Here is a 23,162-nt window from a genome sequence, read left to right on the forward strand (position 1 = left end):
TTGGGCTCTCAAATTTCCTTCATAGGAACATCTTTGCATATTCATTTCAATTGAATGTGAGAATTATTTTTCTAAAACGGTCAAGTAGGAAATATGTAGAAACATTCAGTGCCTTCATTTTAAGGAAACTATGAAACACAGATAATCTTAAAACTGTAGGACTGAACGAGGACTTCTTGGTTATCTACTTCCAGATCTCCTATCAAAAGTCCATGATGGACACTCAAAATCATTTCTAACTTTGACATTTAAAAGTAAATTTTATGTCCAAATAGAATTTGCATTTTTACAATTTATTTAGTTTCTTTAATTATGCTATTGATTGTGGAGCCAAAATTAGGTTTGGAAACTGGCTCCATGACTTAGTAAGTATGTGGCCCTGGGTAAGGTCATTATTCACACTGTGCTCAGTTTTCTCATCTGTAAAATAGAGATACTGATGACACCTACCTCACAGAGTTGATGTAGAAATTAAAAGACTTCTTACACATTAAGTACTCACAAAATGCTGATACATAGCATACAATAAGTGTTTGCTATAATAACAATAATTATTACTATCATGGCAAATAAAGAGCATTTTTTTCATTTCATATTTTCATTTATTAAATCACTTTGACTTTTTCATTTCAAAATTAGTACTCTGATATCTGTAACTTTCAATGAAATCCTAGTAATTTCCAAATATTTAATCATGCTAATTTTATGCAAAATAATGTTCATTTAGTGAATTCTACATGTCAAAACTTACATAAAACAATATGGGGACAGTAATGACGAATTTGGAGCTATCTGCCCCCAGGGAGCTTATCAGTTAGACTGCTAGCCACATAAATAGAGACAAATGGAGTATATGGACAGTTCTTTACATTAGTTATAGAGAAGAAAGGGATAAAATTCCACTACATTAAATAGGAAAGAAAGGTGGCATTTGGGATGGAGCTTTGAAGGATGTGAAAGATTTCAAGAGACAGAGAAAAAAGGAAGACCATTCATAAAGGATGAGAGAAATGAGAAAATGCGTATAATAGAAAGCAACATTGTACTGAGGTGAAGGCATGGCATCTGGTGGTTTAATCAAAATTGTATTCAGAAATATTTAAGAGAGAAAAAGATCTCATGGTCACAAGATTAATTCTTATTATTTTAATGCAACTCATGTATGTAAATTATAAGACTAGTTTGGGCACTACCTGCTATAATTTATATACAATGATTAAACTTTTACAAATTAAACAAAATGAAAACTATAAAACTGGTAAAATTTCTATCAAGTATACAACTGCAATGTAAGAAATGGTGTTGCGTGCTCTTGTAAAACACTGCTCAAAGTGTAAAAATTTAGAGCACAGGTCCTTCTGAATTTGTCCTATGTATTACCACATGCCTTGTGAAAACTCAGTACTTGCATTATTCTTCTATACCAAAACAACCTGGGCACCCTTGATCACAGAGCACACAGGGACATCATTTGGCAATCACTGATGCTATTACATTCTATACATATTAACCCAATTTCTCTTTTTTTAATGTTCTCATAACATTTAAAGTAGTCCTACTTGATGTCAATATAGTTGTAGCACAAATGCAAATAAAGCATGAAAATAATACAATAATTGATCCTAAATATGATTACATATACATGTATACAGAGGGAAAGGAAGTAGGACCCCCAACGGCTGGGAGCTGGGAACTGGCCTAGCACCTACCGCTAGGCCATGGATCCTCTTATTGAACATAAATGATTTCACAGAACACTGGTATCAGAAAAGGCTCTCTGTTACCATGGTGGAACAAGACAAAAACAAGACCCCTTCATAATCATAACTGAACACAGATAATACAAAATAAACACCTATTAAAAAAACACAAAAATGATCAATACGACCCTCTCACAACTAACATTAGTGACTGCTGGCTCCTCACCAGAGTTTTAGCTTCTCTCCGTTCCTCCTGCATCTCAGATAAAACTTATTAAGATACCAAATCACAGAATTGCCCCCACTTTCTGGAAGCACTCAATCCAAAGCTTCCCTAGATGCCACCCAAAATTCTGACACACGTCTAACCCTAACCCTCATCCTCCTAACATTCCCTTACCAGTTTCCATGTTGTGTGGTCTCACCTACTGCAAGAAACACCAATAAACAGAACTTTGTTCAGCAACAGATATGTTTGTTCCTGATGGTCTGTGACTATTGTCCATCGAACATGTAGATGGATAGGTATATAGATAGGTTAGACAGATATACAATATACTTCCATATATTTACACATACATTTGTTTTCATACAAAGATTTTAATTCTCTTAAAACTTTGAATAACAGGGGGCAAGAACATAAATACTTAAGAGATGTTAGTTTGACATCATGTCACTGATGGACTTAAAGATCAATGGACAGGCAACCCTTAAAGAGAAGGGGCAGAACTAAGTGTAGAAAAGTTAGTGGTTTATTTACACTATTCATGCAAAGTTTGTTTCCCGATACTTTTCTGTAAGTATTTTCATTTCCATTTTAACTCTCCTTTTCTTTTTTAATAAGTCATTTCAACAGTTAGGCTACAGAATGCTTCCTACACAAAGTATTAAAGTCTTTTTTTTTAAAATTTTTAGTCAAATAAAGATGTGTTAGTATTTTATGGAAAATAGGATTTGTGTGACTTTTTTTGACAGGAAGCATACCACTATCTCAGTATGAAAAAGAAACGCAGACATAATCCTCTTTCATTTAAGAACACCAAAATAAGTACAGATCTTTGAAAGATGCTTGATTCATGGAAATCATAGATATTTTACCACCTATTACTCATAGGTAGTAAATGAATCCTGTTCCATACTTGATGATATAACAGTAGCAGTCCATTAACAATTCACATTCTACTGTAGAATATAATGACCCAGACCTTTTTGTTCAACTCTTTGCATTCATTGGTTATCATTCAGATTGTTGTAAATTGTCTTAATTATTCCATGTATATTAATATTTTTGAAGCACTAAATTTGAAATTTAAAATCTGCTACTATATAAAATATCTAAGTAAAACTATAGGCCAGGAGAGAATGATGTTTAAAGTTTGTAGTTGTGTTAAGATAATCAATGTTAACAATTTGGAAAGTACATCGCACTTCTTAAAATGAGTTGGATTACCAAGAGACCTATTAAGTGGTCAAAGTCTAAGTTCCAGAAAGTGGGATCCAGGACATGGGTAAGCACTCAGAAACAAGAGTCTGAAGATATATCATCAAACCCAAAATGTACATTTGTTAGAAAAAAAAAAAAAGACAACACATTCTATTAGCCAAAAATCAGTGTAAAAACAAGATTCAATATTCTTACTTCAAACAGAATATGGATTGATGGTTACAAAGATTCAAGTGTCAGACAGTCAGTGAATTCAGATGAGCTTTTGTATGTCAGAGGTCTGGTATTGGACAATGGAGGCAATATTAAGAGTTCAAGGAGAGGAAGCATCTTATTAGCAAGATTGGCATGACAGTAACGATGCTAAACCAGAAATAGACTGGTTCTAGATATTTCATAGTCACATCTTGGTGTCTCAGAACAGCTTTCAAAGTCTGAGTTAGGGCTAAATCTATGTCTGGAGGATTAAAAGTGGTCTTGAGTACGATAAACAGGGAGTACAGGGTCAGAGACAGGCACAGCTGTAAAACACAATGAGGAATTTTTATTAAAATAACTATTACAATCACACACACTTTGAATCTTCATTATAAAAGTATTCTGGCTCAGGTGGAAACAGCAAAGATTAATTTGTAATTATGTAATTCAGAAGTAGAGGATTTTACTCACATGTCTCTTAATTAAAATTACCAGTTTACCTGCCTGGCTTCATTTCAAAGTAAGTTGGTATATTATTAACTAAATACCACAGATTTTTCTCTGTCTCATATGTTCTAATAGCAGTGACACAAATTTGGAAAAGACTAATTAGCTGATGCATTAACATATATCTCAGAAGAATAAACTTACCACTTCATTTTCTCAGCCATATGGCTGAGAGATCACACTTGGCATGACCTTTCCAGCGGCGAGGTCAGAATTTCATTTATAAATAGATAATTGGAAATGCATCCATCTGAGCTTCCATGGTGCTAAAGAACTTGAGTTTTTTAGAGAGCTTTTTAAAGACCAAAAGGATAAAAATTGTCTTCTCTCAACACCATATGAGCAGGCTTGGGGGATTCTGGAAATATTTCAGTAAAACTTACATGAAGTTATGTGTGTTTTGTGAGTGAGTGCATGTGTCTTTTTATTTATACTTCTAAATATGAAAACAAGTTGTAGAAAAATGAGTTGAAATATTTGTTTATAAATACCTTATCACAAATGAATTTTGCAAAAACTCAAGTGGTTTTTGAAACAATGAAAATATTTTCCCTTACTTTTGGATGTTCCAAGAATTTATCTACTTCCTTAGGTTTGCCCTCAATCAATGATTCTCAATCCTAGTCACATATTGTAATCACCTTGGAGATTCTATTAAAATGCTGATATTCTGATTTACTCTAATGATTTAAAGAGACTAGGGTAAGATCCTGGTACTGTTATTTTTTCAGAAGCTCCTCACGTGATTGTAATGTGTGGTGAAGGTTGAAAACTAGTCTAAATGATAGGTGTGGTAAGCACAGAGATGTACTCCAATCCCAGATGTCCCTCTGAGGAAGGACTCTGTCCAGCTAAAAGAATTGAGATCAGCAGACAGCCTCGAGCTGTTGGCTCCTTTAGATTTGCCTCAAGTCCTAAGAACCACCTTGCCTGAGGTTATGTCTTTCCACAACAACCCACCACAGTGACTGAGCAAAGTGACCATATAAAAGCCTTGCTGGCCGGGTGCGGTGACTCAAGCCTGTAATCCCAGCACTTTGGGAGGCCGAGATGGGCGGATCATGAGGTCAGGAGATCGAGACCATCCTGGCTAACACGGCGAAACCCTGTCTCTACTAAAAAATACAAAACAAAAAAAACTAGCCGGGGGAGGTGGCGGGCGCCTGTAGTCCCAGCTACTCAGGAGGCTGAGGCAGGAGAATGGCGTAAACCCGGGAGGCGGAGCTTGCAGTGAGCTGAGATCCGGCCACTGCACTCCAGCCTGGGCGACAGAGCTAGACTCCGTCTCAAAAAAAAAATCTTGCTATAGGAGAAAAACAATGGAAGACACTCTGATGGGCGAAATTTGCTCCAGAGCTTACCTAGTTGACCAAGGTTTGTCAAATCTGTGTCAAAGTTTGACTTCTCCGTCTGCCCTATTCTGTTCCCTTCTCTTACCTTTCACAGAACTGACAGCCATCTTACACCCCAAACTCCATCTCGGTCCCTGCTTCAGGAGAATCAGTCAGTGACAATACACTCACAGTATACTCACAACTGGTAGTGGAGACCTTTTTATCTACCTCTCATTTTTCCCTTAATGGTTAAACATGTGGGCTTTGAAATTAAAATGTCTGGATTCATATCCCACTTCTCTGCAACTTTGGTACTGGTTATGTACCTCCCTGTGCCTCACTTTTCTCATTTGTGAAATCTAGGTAATTATTATTTGTTTTCTGTAGGATAATTGAAAGAACTACAAAATATAATCTAAGCAAAGTGCTTAACACAGTGTCAAGCATATATTAAATGCTTTGTAAATATTAGCCATTTGCTTGGGAGATTAATTCTGTCAACTGGATGGGATTATTCTCAACCCTCTCTTAGATTCAGAGAAGGACATGTGACTCAAGTAAACCATTCAAAGTTTTCATCAGGGGTGGGATTTTTTTTTTTTTTTAATGCTTGAAGTGTTTTTGTTTTGTTCTGTGTTTCATCTTCCATATGGTAGAATCTGTTCCTGGGGCAGGCCGAATAATAACCCCAAAGATACCTAAGTTTTCATCCCTGGAGCCTTTGGATGTTATCTTATACATATGTGATTAAATTAAACATCTTGAATTAGAGATGTTATCCTGAATTGTCCAAGTAGGCCCTAAGAGCAATCACAAGCGGCCTCATGAAAGGGAGGTTGAGGGAGATAACTTGACTACAGAGAGAAAGAAGGCTATGTGACAATAGAAGCAGATCTGAGTGATGCACTCTGAAGATGGAGGAAGGGGCCACAAGCCAAGGAATGCCAGCAGATGCTAGAAAATTAAAAAGGCACAAATTGGAATCTCCCCTCAGAGGTTCCAAAAGGAACAAGCCCTACTAACACCTTCCCAGTGAAACTGCACACTCTTCTGACCCACAGAACTGTGGGATAATACATTTGTGTTATTTTAAGGCATTAAATTTGTTATAGCAGCTATGAGAACCAATAAAATTTCTTTTTTTTTTTTTTTTGAGATGGAGTCTCGCTCTGTCGCCCAGGCTGGAGTGCAGTGACCGGATCTCAGCTCACTGCAAGCTCCGCCTCCTGGGTTTACACCATTCTCCTGCGTCAGCCTCCCGAGTAGCTGGGACTACAGGCGCCTGCCACCTCGCCCGGCTAGTTTTTTTTTTTTTTTGTATTTTTTAGTAGAGACGGGGTTTCACCGTGTAGGCTGGGATGGTCTCGATCTCCTGACCTCGTGATCCGCCCGTCTCGGCCTCCCAAAGTGCTGGGATTACAGGCTTGAGCCACCGCGCCCGGCCGAGAACCAATAAAATTTCTGACCATATAAACGTGCTTCCCTTTTGAGAGAAGTTCATCATTGCCTGGAAATTGTTGGAAAGCAAGGCCCCACCTCCCTTCATGGATAGCAAGAGTCTTTATTCTGTGAACCAAATGCCTGAAATATTCAGAGGTCTTGATAGTATACTGAGAGACTTATATCAGCTAGCTTAAGCAGATATGAAGTTAATTGAAAGAACTACCAAGAAGTGCATAAAAATATGTTGGTAGGATTCAGCTCAACACAGGTAAATTCTGTCATATAAACTGATTTGTCTACCACCCAGGTAAGAACCTAATACACAGCAGCAGGGAACAAATTTGAACCTCTTATCTAAGAACAACCAGATGCCTGAGGACAGGCTCATGCCTTCAATACCGTCCACCTTCAAGGGAAACAACCTGCCATCACTAGAGGATAAATTGATTCTGATTTGTATTTTATCATTTTGAAGCCATACTAGTTGTAGCCTTATAGTTTGACTACTGTACCATCGTTTTATGCTAACAGCATTGCTTATGACTAGGAAATCATTGTACTTACAAAAGCAGTAAGTAGTTGGGATGGTATTCCAAAGAATCATTGACTTTAAGTGAGAATCAAATAAAATTAGCTGGCTTTATAGAAAAAAAGAATGACATGTGGAAGCCGCAATGAAAGTGCTAGCTTGTAGGGAACACTTTGCTCACCAAGGGTTGCATTCAACCAAAAGCTGGTAATTCCACTTCACTATATTGAGCCTGTTCCTCCAATGGGAGGGCAAGCAGCAAGGAGATTATATTGCAATAGAGTTATGGTTATTGACAATAAAATAGAAAACACATATTGCTACTTCACAATGGAAATTCAGAGATTTCTTGGATTTGATGCTCAGTAGTAACAACTGATGGAAAATTATGACAACCTTATAAAAGTAAGTTCACTGAGGGCCCCCAGATCACCCCACTTAACAAATAATTTAACTCCAAGCAACTCAGTTCTTAGCTCAAGTAAAAGGAATTGTGAAGTACATTGTAGAAAAGAATTTATACATGCCAGTTCTAACCCTCAGATAAAGAAACAAGGACTGTAACTTCTACCTACTTTTTCTTCCTCTTTTATGTGTCATTTATGCATTTAAATACTTAAATTCATCTTCTCTCCATCTCTACTAAAAATGTAGACTATAATAGGTATTTGTCAATTTTTGAAACACAGCATCTGAAAGTATTTTCTATATGAATGGAATTCTCTTTATTTATTTTTAATTTAATTTTTTTTTTTTTTGAGATAGAGTCTTGCTCTGTTGCCCTGGCTGGAGTACAGTGACACAATCTCGGCTCACTGCAAGCTCTGCCTCCCGGGTTCATGCCATTCTCCTGCCTCAGCCTCCTGAGTAGCTGGGATTACAGGCACCCGCCACCACGCCCGGCTAATTTTTTTGTATTTTTAGTAGAGACAGGGTTTCACCATGTTGGTCAGGCTAGTCTCAAACTCCAGACCTTGTGATCTGCCTGCCTCAGCCTCCCAAAGTGCTGGGATTACAGGCGTCAGCAACTGCGCCCGGCCCTCTCATTATTCAGACCTTGTTTAGAGGCAGAACCCACTCATTACAAAAGCAGAAGGGGGCACAGAAACTCCTTATCTGCTCTCTGGCAATTAAAACGCAAGCATAAGACCTACACTATTCTACTCTGATACTGCTATTCAGGAATACGTAGAAAGCTTTGTGAGTTTAGTTCAGAAAACAAGAGTTACTTTGGACCAATTTTCTATTGTCCAACACTAGTAGTACCAACAGAAGGCAGTGCCTAGTGGCTTCAAAGCAGCTTCTTCATCCATCCTGTGCTGTGATTTGGGATTCTTAGCCTCTAAAACATATGCTGACTTTTCCTGCCCAGTTTCCTAGATCTCTTATTAATTTGGTGGACTATTGAATATTCATCTAATCATTTGTTTTTCTTATTTACATAAGTTATGGATTAAGCTTCCGTTTTGTAACCAAGAAGCTTGATTGATTCATACAATTGTATAATTTAGCAAGAGTAAATCTCAGGTTGGCAAAATGGCTACTTTTTGCCATTACGTCTGAGAAAGATTATGTCTGAGAAATGGGAGAAGAGTAACAGATAAAGAGAGTGAGAGAAAGCTAAAAACATTATGCCTCAGATCTCCCAGTGCCTGAAGCCATCTGCCAATAGATTTTTTAATTCAATTACATGAGCCAATAAATCCCTCTGTGCACACTCTACCTTTTTTTTTCACTTTTTTATTTTTTCTGCTTAGGCTACATACAGTTCCATTTCCGTCACCTCAAACTGTAAGAATCTCGAACAGTACACAGGTGTTTCTGGGAAGCATAGCACAAATTTTAGAGTTACAAGGACTCCATGTGTTGCCTGCAGCTTATAGACCAGGTCCTAAGTAACTATCCAAAAATAATTTCTCCCACCAGAAAAATGAGGAAAAGTTTGTTCCTGGTAATTTGAGTTTCCTATGTTAGGGTAAAAGGTGCTTATTTTTTCTCAGAATTATCAGAAACATGTCTGAGAAAATAAACTGAAGAAACACATCCAATTAAATGCCTCATCAGATCTAAGAGTCCAAGGTAAGTATCCAAAGCCAACATGAGTAAGACGTGGGAAAAATAAGAATAAGAAAGTGTGGGCTCAAATGAAGAGGCTCAAACGTGAGTTTGTTGGTACCAATTCTGGAGCCAAGTTTTCCATTTGCTCCCACAAATGTTTTGCAAGGATGTTGATTGTCCCTGTAAAGGGACTGAGAGCTGGACTAAAAAGTAAACTCACCACAAAAATGTTGATTCTCACTGACTCTTTACAAGTTGTTTTCTATCAAATTATTAAATAATTGACATTATTGGTAATTGTGTTGAAATCTCCTGCTAAGACAGATTGGATTAAAAATTTAAATTCCACAATTCTCAGCAGCAATCATTCTAAATACCTCCAAACCTTTTGGCTCTCATCCATCACCTGGCTCTTCAATCCTCTTCCATGCAGACCGTTTTGCATTATGAATTTTCTTCTATATAGTGTTACTTCTTCCCTCTCCAGTTTTCTGTTTTATATTTCAGTCCTGCTCAGCAAAAGGATAGTCCACCCTACCAAAAAGAGGAAAAGGAAAAAGAAAGGAAGAGGAGTTAATAGTTTTTATTCTGTTACTTATATTTTGGGGGGAACTTGCTTATGTTGTCACTGAAATGTATCTATATATACACCATATACATATACATAAACAGCCTTTCCAAGGCTGGGCTGTAAATATTCACAAGGAATGGGCAATGTTTTGCACCTGGCTTTCATAAAACCATCCTTGTAGAGCAGACTGAGCTCCTGGAGCCAGGGTAAGGCGTTGGTCTGACTCGTGGCCAGTGGGACATTCCTAGACGTCTACAGAGAGGAAGTAATGTATTAATTCTTATATATCCCGCAATACCTGTCACAGCACTTTGTGAATATAAAAATAACAATTTTTAATGAATGAAATTAAGGAGGTATAGTACTTAGCAATTGGCAACTGTTTGAAAACTCAGGTATAGTTTTGCAATGAGGAGTAGACATATATACTAAAAATTTAATTATATTCTTACTTGATGATCATCTAATATTAAGCCCTTTTTTCTGGCTATCTTCTGATTTTATGACATTTATTAGGTGTTAACATGTTTTTAAGAAAAGAGGTATTTTTCATTCTTCATGAGATCATATTGAATTCCTTTGAACCTCTTACCAGTTGTCATGTACAGCCGTATGTCACATGTTTAGTCTTTTTATTGGCTGTCATAGTCAACTTTAATTGGATTTTGAACAAACGACATTTAAACTTGTGCTTTATTTATCCTGGCTGCCTGTAGCTAAGTTAAGGTTTTCAAGGGGTCAGAGCAGTGATTCTCAACTTGCAGCAATTTTGACTCTCAGGAGATATTTGTCAAAGTCTGTATACATTTTTGTTTTATGTTCACAACTAGGGACTGTGGTGCTACTGGCATCTGAGGTCAGGGATGCTGCTAAACATCCTACAATGCACAGGAAAGCCACTACAGCTAAGAATTAGCTAGTTGAAAGTGTGGACAATGCTGAGGTTCAGAGACCCTAGGTTAGGGTAAGGAAGGATGTACAATTGATGCACTGTTGTGATGAAAAATATTTCCTAGTGTAATGGTAAAAGTGATTAAGTATTCAACCTTTTCCTGTCTGTGTTCTCTCAACTCACTATACTAATTTCTATTTAGTTCCAAGATGGATTTTGGCATACTAATTCTAATTAACCAAGTATGACTGCATGTAATTAAAAAATTAGAAAGACCCAGGCAGCTCCTAAGTAAAAATAAGGAGAATCTTCCTTCAGATACAAAAGATTAGATTTAACGCTTCAACTGATAGAGGGGGAAAGGTGGAAAGAGAGAACAGAGTGGGAGCATTTCTTAGACAAGAGTATATTCTCTTTTTGTGATTAGGAAATAAAACTCATCTGCCTAACAAAATTAAATGACTCAAAGAATAAAACACATTACCAAAGTCAACAATTGTGACACCATGGTACAGTTCAATTCATCACTGTACCCTCTTAGATACTATGTATATATTTAAATATATATTTATTATGTTATATAAATATATATTTATTATATAATATATTGTATAGATTTATTTATAATATATTTATTATATATTATATAGATTTATACATAACATATATAACATGTGTTTATATATATATATTTTTTGATACGGAGTTTTGCTCTTGTCTCCCAGGTTGGAGTGCAGTGGCACGATATTGGCTCGCTGCAACCTCCACCTCCTGGGTTCAAGCGCTTCTCCTGCCTCAGCCTCCTCAGTAGCTGTATATATTTTTATTAAGCAGTATTGTCATACCAAGAACAGCATACCAACTAATGTTTTCCACACGTGTCCCTGTATCTGAACGCATATGGCCAGCATACAAAGAAGTCTGCTCTCTTATTATGAAAATGGATGGAAATTTAAACACACTGTTACATTCTAATTTTCCATTCTAGAATTAGCCCAGGCTGAATAATGTGGAAATAAGCATGTTATCAGCAAATGTATAGGCCCATAAGATAAATATGTTTTGCCACAATAAGAATCAATATGTCCGTATTCATCAAACAGCCAAATTAGTTTTATTAGACATTATTTCCATGCCTATAAATATTTGAGGAATTGTAAGTGGTTTAAAGAATTTGCAAGGTAGCATACATGTTAAGGTCAAAGTATATGGTGCACTGTGTCCTTTCCAATTAAAGAAAAGTATAAAGTTTGCTTTGAATACAGATATTATAAATTTGGAACCTCAGTTGCACACCACCAGATTTTAAAAAACAGATTTTGTTAATTCATTGCACTTATAGTCAAACATCTCGTTGAGAGATGCCTTCTTAAAATCCTACACTTGTTTAGTCTTCAAATACCTATTACGATGAACCATGTGAAACTGCCATTTATCTAGGTCAAACTCTGTCCAATATCAACCATTTCATTGGTTTCATCTACACTTCGCTGTCACTCTTAATCTCATTCTAATTCTGCTTTTGTCATTATATAATTTGATGTTAACACATAGGCTATTAATTACAAATAGGACTACTGTATATTCTTATATGTTGGCCAGATATTTCCTTTTGCCATTATAAGTAGGAGATGAGTGGTGCTGAAGATTGTGATATGTAAGAAAAAGTGAGCAAAGGCCTATTATCTGTTTTGACATTTGTGTAAGTAAATGCCTCTCTGAGCTACTACAATCTATTTTTCAGATGAGTTTATGATAAGCGACTGAAATTTATTATATCTAATTGAAAATTGGCTTAATCACACTCTTAAATTGTTTCTAAAGTGTATTATATTACTGTATTTTTATCTGCATTTATTATAAAGTTTTAAAGGTATGTTAATTTAGTTCTTTCCCTGAAGTCTATAGCATTTTATTCTTTATCTTCTACAGTGTATTTGATTTTCTAACTGTATCCTGTTTACTCAGTCACATAACATTTTCAACTCCTAGATTGCAAGTATTTGAGGATAGGAGGACATCCTCCAACACCAAATAACAAAATGCATAGGTGTCAAAACTAGTTTTAATTAATAAGAGAAGTGAAGGAATTTTTAAATATTAAAACTGTTTTTAATTAATAAAGAATGAATTAACTACTTTTAAAGACAAGAGACCTAAGGTTTTTACATCCTATTTGATATAGTTTGCATGTTTATCCCCTCCAAATCTCACGCTGAAAAGCAATCCCCAGTATTGAACATGGGGTCTTGTGGAAGTGTTTCGATCACAGAGGTGGTCCTTCATGAATGGCTTGGTGCCATCCCCATGGTAATAAGTGAGTTCTCACTTTGTTAGTTCACATGAGAGCTGATTGTTAAAAAGAGTTTGGGACTCCTCTCATCTCTCTCTTGCTTCCTGTCTCCCCATGTGACACACCAGGTCCCCTCTCTTCTGCTATGACTAAAAGCTTCCCAATGCCTCACCAGAAGCCAAGCAGATGTGAGTGCAATGCTTGTACAGCCTGCAGAATGATAAGGCAAATAAACCTCTTTTCTTTTCTTTTTTTTTTTAGACAGAGTCTTGCTCTATCACCCAGGCTGGAGTGCAGTCGCGTGATCTTGGCTCACTGCCAGCTCCACCTCCTGGGTTCATGCCTCAGCCTCCCGAGTAGCTGGGACTGCAGGCGCCCGCCACGACACCCAGCTAATTTTTTGTGTGTTTTTAGTAGAGATGGGGTTTCACCATGTTAGCCAGGGTGGTCTCGATCTCCTGACCTTGTGATCCACCTACCTCGGCCTCCCAAAGTGCTGGGATTATGGGTGTGAGCCACCACACTCAGCCCAAATAAACCTCTTTTCTTTATAAATTATAATATGATGTGACCAGTCTTAGATATTTCCTTATAGCAATGAAATATAGACTCACACATTATTCTTTGACACTCACTTAGGATTTTAACTCCTATGGACTTATTTATGGACTTATTATTTTGAGAAAAAGTAATGGACAAGAATGTAAAACAGCACTTCAGTATGTGTGATTTTTAAGACTGCATTTATGATGGACAATACTGGGATATATTTAAAACTCAATAGAGAGAATGTTATATCACTCCCCCTCCCCACCTCACCCTCCCGCATTAAAATCCAAAAGAGCAGAGATGTTAAATTAAGAGAAAAGCTCTAAGGTAACCAAGTACAAAGTCAAGAATTTGTCCTTTGTGAATAAAAATGACTAGCTCTCCAGGAGACGTGTAAAAAGACTGCAGATTTATTGGTGGCTAACAAGCTGCATTTTGTCGTAAGTACAGAATCTCTTTTAAGTTATAATTCTCGTTGGCTTTACAATGATTTTCCTGATGTCTAATAATTACCTGAAATTGAGAAAAAATTTATAGGAAAAAAATGAAAACTGTGAGTAATCCCATTACCCAACAACAAACACTGCTAACACATAGCTATAAATCCTTCTTATCTTTTTACTATGCAAACAAATACACAGATAGCTCTAAAAAATAGAGAGAGAAATACATGCAGAGAGAATGAGGGAGTTGGCAAGTGTGATTGCAGTAGAACCAAAATAAAAGGCCAAGAGATGTTTCTTTTTTCCAAGATGGCAGATTAGAAGCTTTCACCATGACTCAGCCTGAAAATAGCAAGTTAGCGCGCAAAGAGCCATGCTGTGAGCCTTATTTCAAGAAGAAAAACGGGAATCCATCAGAACCATGAAAGACACCGAGGGAGGAGAATGTGGCAGTCGGCCCCCACGCTCTGTATCAGCATCTGGCTGATAAAAGTGAGTGAAGCTCCAGTATGTGAGAAAGGGAGAAAGCATCCCTGTCTTCCTCACCTTCCCACTGGGGATCTGAGCAACCCAAGCCGAGAGAGAGCACTTTGCTTCTCCCGAGCCCTGGAGTTAACTTAGGGAAAAGGCTTGAAGATGCATTGAGGGAAAGACACTGGGAAATGCCGCAGACATTCTCCTACACCCAGGGCTGAGAGCAGGACATCATTTTTAATCTGGGTACATACAAGGGCAGCCATTCTTTAGTGACCCAGCAGTGTGGCCACACAGGTGTTTCAGGCCCAGGCCAGAGACTGGAGTGCCTGCTCTAGGGCCAGGTACGGGCCTTCACAGGCAGAACTCTGGAAAGTCCCCTCATCAATAGGCACTGGAATTGTCTTCTTCCCTATCACAGGCCTGGGGAAGGAGGAGAGCTGCTACAGGTGGAGTTTTTCCTGGGCAGTGAAACTTACAGCCAAGGCCAGCCTGGCAACCAGGATTCGATCTGCATGTGCCATTTCTGGCTGCCGCTAATATCAAGGTGCAGCAGGGCCCTCTCTGCTCCATGTCCAGGGAGGCATGCAGGCATTTGGAACTCCTGGTTGCCTGGACCAGCAGCCTGAACTGTCCCACCCTGCTGGACATAGATCTTGGTGTAGGAGGGCCTTCTTGGCTCCACACCCAAGCAGATCTCCAGGCACTTGGAGTGCCAATTCACCTGGTTCAAGAGCCTGCACTACCACAGTGCTTAGACATAGATTGGTGCAGCAGGGTCCTTTCTGCTCCACGCACAGGCAGATTTCCTGGCATTGAGAGCACCCATTCACCTTATTCAGCAGCCTGAGCCACCCCACTCTTCCTGTGCAGAGATCCTGGTGTACGAGGACCCTCTCTGCTACATGCCCAGGAAGATCTCCAGGTAGTCACAGAAACTGCCAGCTTGATCCAGAAGCCTGAGTTGCCCCACTCCTCCTGTGTAGGGATCCTGGTGCAGGGGGCCCTCGCTGCTCCATGCCCAGGCAGATCTCTAGGTGTTTGGAGCATCATTCACCTGGATCCGCAGTCTGACCCACCCCACTCTTTCTGTGCAGAGATTCTGGTACAAGGACACACTCTCTACTTCACAGCCAAGAAGCTCACCAGGCATTCAGAGCACCCATTCATCAGCCTGAGCCATCTCAGCAGCCTGAGCCATCTCACCTTTCCTGAACATAGATTGTGGTGCAGCAAGACCCTCTCTGTTCCATGCAAAGCGAGATTTCCAGGAATTCCGGGCACTTGCTTCCTTGGTACAGCAGCCTGAGTTTACTCCACCCCTCCTATGCAGAAATGTTAGTGCAAGGGTGCTTGGTCTGCTCCATGCCCAGGCAGATCTCCAAAAGTCTGTAGCATCCACTCTTCTGGATTATGAGTTTAGGCCACACCCCTATCCCCATGCAGAGAACTTGGAGCTAAGGAGGTTTCCCAACTCCATACCTTTGTGTGCACACCTTTGTGTGCCTAGTGACTACCCACTGTATTCTCCACTGGCACTGGTGCTTGTGCTTACCATCGGGGACCTGCTTAGTCTTATGCCACCATTCCTACCTCCCAGGGACTGAGCAGGGAACTCAGAAAACTGTAAATTCTACAAATCATTAAATTGTCTGAAGCAACAGAGAGCTTCTGTCATTAAACAAAGATCAAGTACTTACCCTGCCATCTTGGCCTCAGACAGTTCTTACCTATAAGTGCTATCTGTGGATTGGTAGGATAAACTGCACAGTTTAGTATAAAACCTGCTGAAAAAAGTAATAGGGTCGTAGATGCAAAAAACAAAAGATCCTACCCAGCATTCTCTACAGTCACATCCCCTAAGTAGGGGTGAAAGAGAAATTGATATAAAATAATAAAAATAATAATAATAGCAACATTATAAAAAAAGAAAGAAAAGATCCTACCCACACAAAAATAATTACAAAAATTAGAAGTGTCAGCAGCTCCAGAAAAGAAGAAGGCAGCACAAGAATTCTAGAACCATGAAAAATACGAATCTAGTGACACCACTAAAAGATTTCACTAGCTCTCCACCAGTGGTCCTTAACCAAAATGGAAACTCAGAAATGACAGATAAAGAATTCAAAGCATGGATTACAAGGAAGCTTATTGAGATCCAAGACAGGGTTGAAAATCCACACAAAGAAACTTCTGTAGCAATACAGAAAATGAAGGAAGAGATAAACATCTTAAAAAGAAATAAATCTAAGCTTCTGAAATTGAAAAACTCACTGAAGGAATTTCAAAATATAATTTCGAGCTTTACCAACAGATTGTACCAAGCAGAAGAAAGAATTTAAGAGCTAGAAAAACAGTCTTTTCAACTAACCCTTTCTGACAAACATATTTCTTAAAAAATTGAAAAAAAATGAGCAAAGACTTTAAAGAAATATTAGATTATATAAAGCAACCAGGCTTATGGATTACTGCCATTCCTGAGAGAGAAGAAAAAGAAAACAATCTGGAATATATATTTGAGGAAATAATTTGAGAAAAATTTTCTAGTCATGCTTGACAGGTAGACATCCAGATGTAAGAAATCCAGGGAACACCTGCAAGATATTATACAAAACAAACATCACCAAGTGATATAGTCACCAGATTGTGCAAGGTCAATGCTAAGAAAAAAATCTTAAGGCCACAAGAGAAAAATGGGAAGATCACATACAAAGGGAACCCCATCAGGCCAGGCACAGACTTCACAAAAAAAACCTTATAAGCCAGAAGAAACTGGGGACCTATTTTCAGCTTTCTTGAAGAAAAGTAATTCCAGCCAAGAATTTCATGTCCCACCTAACTAAACTTCATAAGGGAAGGGAAAATAAAATATTTTCCAAACAAGCAAGCATTGTTACTACTAGACCAGCCTTAGAAGAGCTTCTAAAGGGAGTTCTCAACATGGAAACAAAAGAATGATACCTGCTATCACAAGAACACACTTAAGTACATAAACCACAAACTCTGTAAAGCAAAAACACCGTAGAAACTACAAAGCAAACAGATAGCAACTTCATAATAGGATCAAAACCTCACGTCATTATTAAACTTGAGTGTAAATAGTCTAGATGTCCCATGTAAAAGGCACAAAGTGGCAGGATAAATTAAAAAACAAGAACCATCTATCTGCTGTCTTAAAGAGACCCATCTCACACATAATGACATCCATAGGCTCAAACGAAAGGGATAGAGAAAGCTCTACCAGACAAATGGAAACAAATAAAAAAGCAAGGATTACTATTCTTATATTAGAAAAAGAAAAAAAGACAGACTTTAAACTAACAACAGTAAAAAAGGACAAAGAAGGGCATTACATAACAATATAGGGTTGAATTCAACAAGGAGACTTAACTAACCTAAACATATACACGCCCAAAGTTAGAGTAACCAGATTCATAAAACAAGCACTACTGTAACTACAAAAGATTTACACAACTACACAATAACAGTGGTCTATTTCAACACCCCACTCACAGCATTAGACAAATCATCAAGGCAGAAAACTAACAAAGAAATTCTGGACTTGACAACCAATTGGACCCTATAGACATGACAGAATACTCTACCCATGAAGCACAGAATATGCATTTATCTCATCTGCACACAGAACAACATCAACAACACGCTCAGATATAAAGCAACTCTGAATAAATTTTAAAAAATTCAAAATTGTACCAACAATACTCTTGGACAGCAATGGAACCAAAATGAGAATTAACATCAAGATCTCTCAAAACCACATATGTACTTGTAAATTAAGCAACTTGCTCCTGAATGACTTTGGGTTGAACAATAAAATCAAGGCAGAAATCAAAAAATGCTTCAAATAAATGAAAACAGAGACACACATACCAAAGTCTCTGGAATGCAGCAAAAGCAGTGTTAAGCAGAAAGTTTATAGTGCTGAATGCCTACTAAAAAAGTTAGAAAGATCTCAAATGAATGATCTAACATTACATCTAGAGTAACTAGAAAAATAAGAACAAACTAACTCCAAAGCTAGGAGAAGAAAATAAATAAGTAAATTTAGAACAGAAATTAAAACAACCACCAAAAAAAAAAAAAACAAAAAACTAAGACCAAAATTCCATATGAAGTATCAATGAAACCAAAAGGTGTTTGTTTAAAAGGAAGAAAAAATTAATAGACTGCTAGATTAACAGAGAAAAAATAAGATTCAATTAAGTACAATCAGAAACAATAAAGGTGATATTACAACCAATCCCACAGAAATACAAAGTAGTCTCAGAGACTATTATCAACATCTCTACATGCAGAGAGTAGAAAACTGAGAGGAAATGGAAAAATTCCTGAAAACACACAATTTCCCAAAATTGAATCAGGAAGAAATCGAAACACTGAACAGACCAATATAAAGTTCTTAAATTAAATAAGTCATTTAAAAAACTACCAAGCAATAAAAGCCTGGAAAAGATGGATTCACAGTCAAATCCTATCAGATAAACAAAGAAGAGCCAGTACCATGAAATAGTTTCTGCTGACACTATTTCAAAAATATCAAGGATGAGGCACTCTTACCTAATTTATTATATGAAGCAAGTATTACCTTGACACCAAACTTGGCAAAGACACAACCACCAAAAAGAAAATTACCAGCCAATATCTTTGATGAATATAGATACAGAAACCCTCAATAAGATTCAACAGAATTCAACAGCACATAAAAAGTTAACTCATCATAATCAAGTAGGCTTTATTCCTGGGATGCAAGGTTGGTTCATCGTATAAAAATCAATAAATGTGATTCACCACACAAACAGAATTAAAAACAAAAAATCATTTGATCATCTCAGTAGACACAGGAAAAGCTTTCATTAAAATCTTATATCCCTTCATAATAAAAATATTCAATAGACTGGGTATACATCAAAGGAACATACATCAAAATAATAAGAGCCATCTATAGCAAGCCCACAGCCAACATCATACTGAACAGGCAAAAACTGGAAGCATTCACTTTGAGAACTGGAACAAGGCAAGGATGCCCACTGTCACTACTCCTATTCGACATAGCATTGGAAATGCTAGCTGGAGCAATCAGGCAGCAGAAAAAAATGAAGGGCATCCAAACAGCAAAAGAAGTCAAACTATCTCTCTTCCCAGACAATAAGATTCTATACTTAGAAATCCCTAAAGACTCCACCAAAATGCTCCTGAAACTGATAAATGTCTCCAGCAAAGTTTCAGGATACTAAATCAATGTACAAAAATTAGTAGTATTTCTATACACCAATAACATTCAAGCTGAGAGCCAAATCAACAATGCAATCACACTTACAATTGTAGCTAATAAATAAATAAAATAAAATACTTAGGAATACAGCTAATCAAGGAGGTAAAAGCTATCTACAAAGAGAACTACAAAGCACTACTAAAAGAAATCATGGATGGCACAAATGGAAAAGCATTCCATGCTTACGAATTAGAAGAATCAATATCATTAAAACAGCCATACTGCCCAAAGCAATCTATAGATTCGGTACTATTCCTATCAAACTACCAATGTCATTTTTCACAGAACTGGAAGAAAATTTTATTCTAAAATTCATAAGCAACCAAAAATAATCCAAATAACCAAGGCAAGCCTAAGCAAAAAGTAGAAAGCCAGAAGCATCAAATTACTTGACTTCAAACTATATACCAGAGGTGTCCAATCTTTTGGCTTCCCTGGGCCACATTGGAAGAGTTGTCTTGGGCTACACATAAAATACACTAACAATAGTTGAGGAGCTTAAAAAAAAATAAAATTTAAAAAATCTCATATTTTAACAAAGTTAATGAATTCGTGTTGAGCTACATTTAAGACCATCCTAGGCTGCATGCAGCCTGCAGGCCACAGGTTGGACAAGCTTGAACTACATTATGAGGCACAGTAAACAAAAGACCATTGTACTAGTACAAAAATAGGCACACAGACAAATGAACAGAATATAGAACCCAGAAATAAAGCCATACATCTATATCCATCTAATCTTTGACCAAGTCAACAAAAACAAGCAAAAGAGAAATGACACCCTATTCACTAAATGGTGCTGGCATAACTGACTAGCCATATGCAGAAGGATAAAATGGCATACCTATTTTTCACCATACACAAAAATTAACTCCAGATGGATTAAAGATTTACATGTAGGACCACTAACTGTAAGAATCTTAGACGGAAACTTAGGAAACACCATTCTGGACATCAGCCTTGGGAAATAATTTATGACTAAGTTCTGAAAAGCAACTGCAACAAAAACAAAATTGACAAGTGGGACCTAATTAAACTAAAGAACTTCTGCACAGCAAAGGAAACCATCAACAGAGTAAACAGACAACCCAAAGAATGGGAGAAAATATTCACAAACTGCATCTAATATAGGTCTAATATCCAGAATCTATAAGGAACTTAATTGAACAAGCAAAATACAAATAACCCCATTTAAAAATAGTCAAAAGACATGAACAGGCACTCCTCAAAAGAAGACATACAAGTGCCCAACAAACATAGGAAAAATTACTCCTCATCACTAGTCGTCAGAGAAATTCTAATCAAAACCATAATGAGATGCCATCTCACACCAGTCAGAATGACAATTATTAAAAAGTCAAAAAACAGTAGATGGTGGTGAGGCTGTGGAAAAAAAGGAAACACTTGTACACTATTGGTGGGAATATACATTAGTTCAACCCGTGTGGAAAGCAGTTTGGAGATTTCTCAAAGACTTGAAACTACCATTCAACCCAATGATCTCATTCAGTATACATCCAAAAGAAAGCAGGTTGTTCTACCAAAAAGACATGGGTACTAACATGTCCATTGCAGTACTATTCACGATAGCAAAGTCATGAAATCCAACTACATGACCATCCACCTACATGAATTGGACAAAGAAAATGTGGTACATATACACAATAGAATACCATGCTTCCATTAAGAAACAATGAAATCATGTCCTTTGCAGCAACATGAATGCAGCTGGAGGCCATTATCCTAAGCAAATTTATGCAGAAACAGAAAACCAAATACTGTATGTTCTCAATTATAAGGGGAACTAAACATTGGGTACTTGTGGACATAAACATGGCAACAATAGACACTGGGGACTACTAGAAGGGTCAGGGAAGGCGGGAGGCTAGTGTTGAAAAACTGTCGGGTACTATGATCAGGACCTGGGTGTACCCTAAACCTCAGCATCAAGCAATATACTCAGGTAACAGACCTGCACATTTGACTCCTGAATCTAAAATAAAATTTGAAAAAGAAAAAATAAAGTGACACAAGAGCCGGCCAAAGCTGGAATGATTTGAACAACAAAATTAATAAAGTACTATTGGGTTATAGCTGAAATAATAAAATAAACATTCATGATTTCACCTTCATATGAATAAATGATTGAATAAATAAATAAATGGGGGAGAAGAGATGACTCTCCTCTGCAGAAAAATTCCAAAACATTTCTGTAGCCACTCCCTCAAGGAGACGGATCTTCGATCCTTAAGTGTGGGCTGTGTATAGTGACTTCCTTCCAAAGAGGACAGTGTGCAAAGGGAGTAAAAGAGAAACTTTATGATAGAGAAACCTGACAAACACACCTCAGCCAGGTGACCAAGGTCAACATCAACAGTGATAAGTCCTGCTGATAGTGTGTGGCCTTGATAAAAAGTGATGAGAATGGCCCTTCACCTCTGTGGTCTTCCTCCCAAGAACCCAAAGTAACTCCAGTTTAATAATGAGAAAAATGTTAGACAAATCCCAACTGAGGAACATTCTTTAAAAAATATCTGACCAGTGCACGTCAAAAATGTCAAAGTCATCAAACACAAGGTAAGTCTGAGAAACAGTCACAGCCACAGGGAGCCTAAGTGGATGTGGCATTTAAATGTAATGTGGTGTCCTGAGTGAGATCCTGGAACAGATAAAGGGCATTAGGTAAAAACTGAGGAAATATGACAGTATGGACTTTTAATAATTTTAAAAAAGAGCAAGAATACAAGAAATTTTTTAATGCAAAATCAGAATAGTCTCCTACCACAGGCCTATGTTATGCTTTTTCCATTTAACATCATACTTTAGGCATTCCTTTTGCTACTGAAATGTTTCTGAATGGTTTCAATATATTTCTTTCTATCCATATCTCATACTTGATTTAGTCACTTTTTCATTGTTGAATGTCTAGATTGTTTCTAATTTTTTAATATTGCTTTTGTTACAGTGAATGCTTTATATAGAAAATTTTGTTTGCATTATAATTATTTACATAATTACGTTTCCAAAAGGCAGAGTAAATGGATTACAGCATAGAAACTCCTCCAAAGTTTGGATACGTATTACCAAGTTGTTTTCTTAAAAAAAAAAAAAAAAAGAAAAGAAAAGGAAAAGAAAACCCCTGTGCTCATTTATGTTTCTAGAAGTAACATGACAATCTCACTGTGCCCTCACCAACAATGAATATTATTAGACCCTTAGAAACATGTGTTCTCAAAATAGAGAACTCACAAATAAGACGGCACATCTACGACCATTTGATCTTCAACAAACCAACAAAAACAAGCAATAGGGAAAAGATTCCCTATTTAATAGATGGTGCTGGGACAACTGGCTAGCCACATTCAGAAAAATGAAACTGGACCATTTCCTTATACTGTATACAAAAATTAACTCAAGATAGTTTAAAGACTTAA

The 23,162-nt window shown here is 37.3% G+C and overlaps 1 long non-coding RNA gene across 1 annotated transcript in view; it reads right to left on the minus strand.

Annotated features, from left to right (window-relative positions):
• Nucleotides 1-23,162, minus strand: part of LOC105465505 (uncharacterized) — a 327,965-nt gene that overhangs the window by 214,852 nt on the left and 89,951 nt on the right. Inside the window, exon 2 of the long non-coding RNA XR_011616992.1 lies at nt 9,591-9,747. This is a non-coding gene — a long non-coding RNA (uncharacterized lncRNA). The remainder of the gene's footprint in view (nt 1-9,590; nt 9,748-23,162) is intronic.

This window comes from Macaca nemestrina, chromosome 19 (genome assembly GCF_043159975.1).
Source record: "Macaca nemestrina isolate mMacNem1 chromosome 19, mMacNem.hap1, whole genome shotgun sequence".
NCBI lineage: Eukaryota > Metazoa > Chordata > Mammalia > Primates > Cercopithecidae > Macaca > Macaca nemestrina.